Source organism: Myodes glareolus, chromosome 26 (assembly GCF_982192425.1).
Source record: "Myodes glareolus chromosome 26, mMyoGla1.1, whole genome shotgun sequence".
Lineage (NCBI taxonomy): Eukaryota > Metazoa > Chordata > Mammalia > Rodentia > Cricetidae > Myodes > Myodes glareolus.
In genome coordinates this window covers 10,391,703-10,397,505 of record NC_142051.1, presented here as the reverse complement: position 1 = coordinate 10,397,505, position 5,803 = coordinate 10,391,703, and the positions used below count along the sequence as shown (strand labels likewise).

The 5,803-nt window shown below is 46.1% G+C and overlaps 1 long non-coding RNA gene across 1 annotated transcript; it reads right to left on the bottom strand.

Annotated features, from left to right (window-relative positions):
- Positions 1-1,057: 1,057 nt before the first annotated feature.
- Positions 1,058-5,055, bottom strand: LOC148117727 (uncharacterized). Its single transcript, XR_015736725.1, has 2 exons — positions 2,629-5,055; positions 1,058-2,164 (listed from the first exon to the last, which is right to left on the bottom strand). It is a non-coding gene; the product is annotated as an uncharacterized LOC148117727 (long non-coding RNA).
- Positions 5,056-5,803: the final 748 nt, after the last annotated feature.

The following is a 5,803-nucleotide window of genomic DNA, read 5'->3' as shown; positions in this document are numbered from 1 at the left end:
TCTCTTCTCTCCCTTCCCCTCCCCTCCTCTCTTTTCTCCTCTCCTCTTCTCTCCTCTCTGCTTCTCTCCTCTCTTCTCCTCTCCTTGCCTCTCCTCTCCCTTCCCTCCCCTCTCCTCTTCTCTCCCTTCCCCTCACCTCCTCTTCCCTCCCCTCTCCTCCCCTCCACTTGCCTCCTCTCCTCTCCTCCCCTCCCCTTGCCTCCTCTCCTCCCCTCTTCTTCTCTCCTCTCCCTTCCCCTCCTCTCCTCTTCTCTGCTTCTCTCCTCTCACTCTTCTCTCCCCATCTCATTTTTACCTTGGTAGTGCTGAGTTTGAACCTAGTTCCTTGTGTATGCCAGCCAAGCCCTTCCCTACACCTTCAGCCTCAACGATAATTTTTTGATTCATTAGTTCTATTCTCCCTATATGTTTTTTGCTTTTTACATTTTCAAAAGTTAGATTTTAAATAACAATCATCCATTGCAATGCAATTATCTACCTATTTTTCTTAATTTTGTAAGTTTTCCCTAAATTTCTTTTGTGTTCTTTTTATTTATTTGAACATATTTTTATAGAAAGCAGAAGATTTTTTTCCTGTCAAATTTCTGAGTTGAATTTGGTCCTTGTACTCCATGGTATTATGGAACATTGTTCAAACTCACAAATACATTTAGCTCTGTGCTGAAAATGTTACCAAGGGTATTTTATTGATTATATGTGGGAAACAACAAGCTAACACATTAAATTGAAAGTTGTAATCATGGGGAATTAATTAGCAATTATAACAAGAAAACTGAGTACATGTCTTAGAATAATTATTCAACAGAGTGCAATTTTTGTTTAATTGTATAAATAAGAAATTATGAGTTTTTATTTAAACTATGTTCTAGAAAAATAGTAATTAATGGGGGAAAGTTTATTTAATGAATGTATTTGAGGTTAAAAAATGTAGAAGTATATCACTGCTCTGCAAACTTCTTGATATGCCTATATCACAGGTCGTCAATGGCTACTAACATCAAACTGAGGTGTCCCGCGCTACCGTCTCGCCAACAAGAACCACGCGGTACACATAGGATACTTCTGCAGTAAAGCTTTAATGCCCCTTGGGAGAGCGGGCATCAGCCAACATGGCGGAGACCCAGATAAGATGGAACCCATCCCTTATATAGGAAACAGACCCTGCTTTGGACGTGTCACTCTTGGATAGGTCCATTGTTCCCAGTCCCAGGTGATGCCTCGGGAGTAGGCGGGGACTCAGTGGGAAATTACCGAGCACATGTGCGTTCACCTGGTGGTGAAGCCGGATGTCAGCGCCATCTTGATAATGGAGAATGTGGCTGCGGCCTTCTACATCTCCCCCTAATTTTACTTCTTTGCAGAAAGGCAACTCCCTAGGAAGGTAAAGATAGAGGTCGCACTTCCCAAAATGAAAACATTAAAATGGGCTTACACGGAATCTGTCCCTAGGCTCATGACACCTGGAGCCTATCCGGCCTGCCCTCTGCCAATTTTCTGGGAAAGGGAATATACGGCAGAAAACCCTTAAGCAAAGCGACTTATCTCTCAGAGAGGGCCATTCTCTGTGCGATGCTCTTCAGCTCGACAACCTTCAGGGCTAGCTAAGCCAAGCACTCCACCCTGTGCAATGGACCACAGTCCTAGGGGTGCAGGAGCTGGTTGGCTTAAACCTTACTGCTTTAACATAGATAGCCACATATCAGTAGAGGCCCCTGTTTCAGGGCAGCCAGCGCTTGTGCAATAACCACTTTGTCCCTACGATTTTGGGATTTGAGTCAGCAGACCATCCAGAGGAGAAACACTAATTCATAGCATAGGACTGTTCCAGAACATTTCCACCCCCACCCATTCTTTGAAGTAGGGGAAGAAAGACACGACCCAGGACTGTAATCCTATGGCCAAGCTTATAAATCATCTCTAGGACGGTAGGGGGAGGGGGCCCAGAGTCATATTGGTTGTAAAAAGTCAAGGAAGCACCGCCATCCTATGGCTGACTGGTAACAGCTTCGGGAAAGCTGAGAGTGTCCTCCATCGGTGCTCTGTCATCCATCTGCAAAATGGCAGGAGGAACAGCAGCCAGGTCCTCAGGCGAATCCGTGTGTTGTGGATCACTCTTCACTGTTCGGGTCAATCGCTCTGGCAGCCAGAATGGGCTTTCTTGATCCTGTGGGAAGACACAAACAGCTCCCCTGGATCTCAATAAGATGGGATCCGGGCCTTTCCATTCATTAGAAAGCACATCTTTCCACTTAACCAACTCTTTGGGCCGCTGCGGATCCGAACAATGTCGTGTTGCAGCATTTTGGCCATTATCATCCAGATTTAAAAAATTTATGGTGAACAGAGCCATGGCGATGGCCATTCTTGGCATCGGGGGCAGTTCCTTTATATTATTCCCCCCCCTTTTTGTTTAAATAGATATTTATCCAATTTTTAATTTAAATAACCATGGCATTTTGTAACCTATCTTGAAGATACCCATAGTGTTTAGCAGAAATAACTGACAGGATAAGGGAAACTGATAGCAAGCAATAACTGACAAAACAAGGGGAAATCCAGTAGCATAGCAATGGCATAGCAACAACAACATTGCAATGTACAACAACAACATAGCAATAACTGACAGACCAAGGGCAGGAGCTGGACCATCCCTCAGGAACCCGCCAGCTCCGCAGCAATCAGGCCAGACAGCTCCATAGCAGAGGCTTTGTCCTCAGGCCTCTGGACAGATGAATCCACAGCATGAATAGTAGCATTTCTAGAAAAAAACATAAACAAACTCTTCTCCCAAAATAACATTTAAGAGTATTAAAAAACTCAGTGTAAAAATTTAGCACAGTCAGTACTGGAAGTAGGCTGGTCTTGAACTTAGAGACCTATAGGTCTCTGTTTTAAAGAGCAATCTTGTTTGTCTGTGTCATTATAGTAGGCCTTAGAATTAAACCATTTTAAATCTGGCACAGATGAGATTATTGTTTCAAAAATATGAGAAAACCGTTTTCCTGTTTTCAGCCTGGAGTCCTAAGATGACGTGGCCATTAGGGAACCCATATGGGGATCTCTGTTTTTTACGGTATGGGCCGTGTTGCCCCAGTGGTGCCTAGGAAAAACCCAGGCCCTGTTTGTTGATATTAGATTTAAGATTTATTGGCTCCCGTATTCCTTGCTGGTACGGTGGCCTCGGGCTCCAGAGCCCGCCCGTCATCCAAGGGCTCTGTGCGGCCCTGGGCCTGCTCGCTGTGCGGATCCCCATGTCCCAAGCCAAGAAGTGGCGGCTCCACCCCCAGGCGCCCCTGCCTTCCCCGCGGGGCTAGCCTCGTTCTCTGAGGTCTGAGGCTGTGTTGGTGGCGGAGTGTGGCGGGAGCCGACACCCAGACCAAGGCTGCACAGGCCGGCAATAACTCCGCGCCAGAGCCTGCGGCTCAAGGGGCCAATGGGAGAGGCGGCGAACAGGGCCGCTTCCCTACTAGCCAACTCTCAACACCTGTGCCACAGCAAAAGCGGCTGTAAACTCTCACAGATCCAGCCAACGACCCAATCACCCCCAAATCCAAGGGCCCTTCGCATTCATCTCCCTGTGGAACCTGAAACACCAGACAAGCCAAGCGTATACATAGCAATCTTTCAGGAGGACTTGAGTTTTTAAAATGCTAAGCAGTTCTTAAAAACTTAAGTCGCACTATGTAGATGTAATACGGTACTGCCTGTTTACTGCATTTAAACCTTAATTGCGCTTTTATTATGATAAATACGACCAGCCCTGCCTGAAGTTAGCATCGTTTAGCATAGCCAAATGGAATCAGAGCCATTTTACCCTCAGAGACCAGCACAGTTTTAGGTACATTGTAAGCCTTCTGGCCCCGCTGCCTGTGGCACCGCTGTGACATCCTCCAGGCCAGGCACCAACCGAGCCGCACCAATTGAGCCGGCGCAACGTGCTCCCCACCATAGCCACAGAGCAAAGCTCCGCTCCAGCCGCCCTCCAGCCCCAGCTGCACCCATTCCGAGCCCAAACCGGTGTACGGAGCAAAGCGGAACTCAGAGAAGCAGGCTTGAAAGGACCTCATTTAATCTTTTAGGGAATTTGGACGTCGTTTGTCTCTTTGGCTGCTTCCTGCTGTTATTGGGCCGTTGCATTCTTAGGGGTATACACTACAACATTTCAGGAGGTCTCGGTGATTCAAACCACATGGATCTCAAGCACATACTTAGGCTCTCATCCTCCGTGGAGGCGAAAACAGAACCTCTCCTCCACAACATCACACTCTCAAGCCCATGCCTTAAATCTAAACTACCTTTTTTAGCAGCTCCCAAATTCAAATATCCCTCTCCTGTCCAGTACACAAAAAACAACACGAACAACACAACACAAAGCCTTCGACCCTGCAAATCAGCCTTCTCCCCCATCTCCACTCTCCCAAAATCACCGGGAGGTCCTTTTTAACTTATTTTCTTTTTTGTCTCCCCCATTCTTTACCGGAGGGTCCTTTTTAACTTATTTTCTTTTCTGTCTCCCCCATTCTTTACCGGGGGGTCCTTTTTAACTTATCTGGGTGCGCGCACAACCTCCCACTGCTGCTCAGTTTCTGATATGCTCTCTGGACTTTAGAACGTACCTCTCTGAGCACGCATGCCTACAGTTCTGAATCCTCCTTGTGTCCAAGGGGTCTCCGGTGGTGCAAAGTTCTTCTTTTTCTTCTTCTTTCTCTTCTTCCCGGGTATCGGCACCAGATGTCCCGCGCTACCGTCTCGCCAACAAGAACCACGCGGTACACATAGGATACTTCTGCAGTAAAGCTTTAATGCCCCTTGGGAGAGCGGGCATCAGCCAACATGGCGGAGACCCAGATAAGATGGAACCCATCCCTTATATAGGAAACAGACCCTGCTTTGGACGTGTCACTCTTGGATAGGTCCATTGTTCCCAGTCCCAGGTGATGCCTCGGGAGTAGGCGGGGACTCAGTGGGAAATTACCGAGCACATGTGCGTTCACCTGGTGGTGAAGCCGGATGTCAGCGCCATCTTGATAATGGAGAATGTGGCTGCGGCCTTCTACACTGAGGGACATACATCACCCTAGAAGTCGCTCTGCTTTCAGTAAGTCAAGTCAAATTCTGACTGAGTCTTAAAAATCCATTATGAATATATGAGTTAATATACAAAGTATCTGAGAGAGACTAGAATTTTGACTTAGTCAAAAACTGTGATGAAATTGCTTCTAAAGAGTAGAGAAAGAATGATAAGAATTCTCAGATGCCTTAATTAAAAGCAATAAATAATATCATGTGGCAAGGAGAGGGCTGCTTGTTCATCCCAGCTGCCCAACTTGTTTAGCCCCAAAATAACCACACAGAAACTGTATTTATTATATCACTGCTTGACCCATTATTTCTAGTTTCTTACTGACTAATTCTTACATTTTTAATTTAACCCATTTCCATTGATCTGTGTATCTCCACATGGCAGTAGCTTACCAGGGAAGATTCAGCATATCTGTCTCTGGCAGCTCCATGGTGTTCCTCTCCTCCACCCTTCTTTCTCCCAGCATGCCATTTAGTTTGCCCCACCTACCTAAGTTCTGCCCTATCAACGGGCCCAAAGCAGTTTCTTTATTCATTAACCAATACAAGCAACATATAGAAAGAAGGACCTCCTACACCAATATAAAGCTTAAAAAACTAGGATTGAAATATTATTTGTATGAGAAAAATACTACCCATTAAATGGGTTTTAAAGGACTGTCCCTGGTGACAGAAAAGGTCAGAATGTCATGGAATGTTTGTTTGTCTTAGGCTTGGGGCT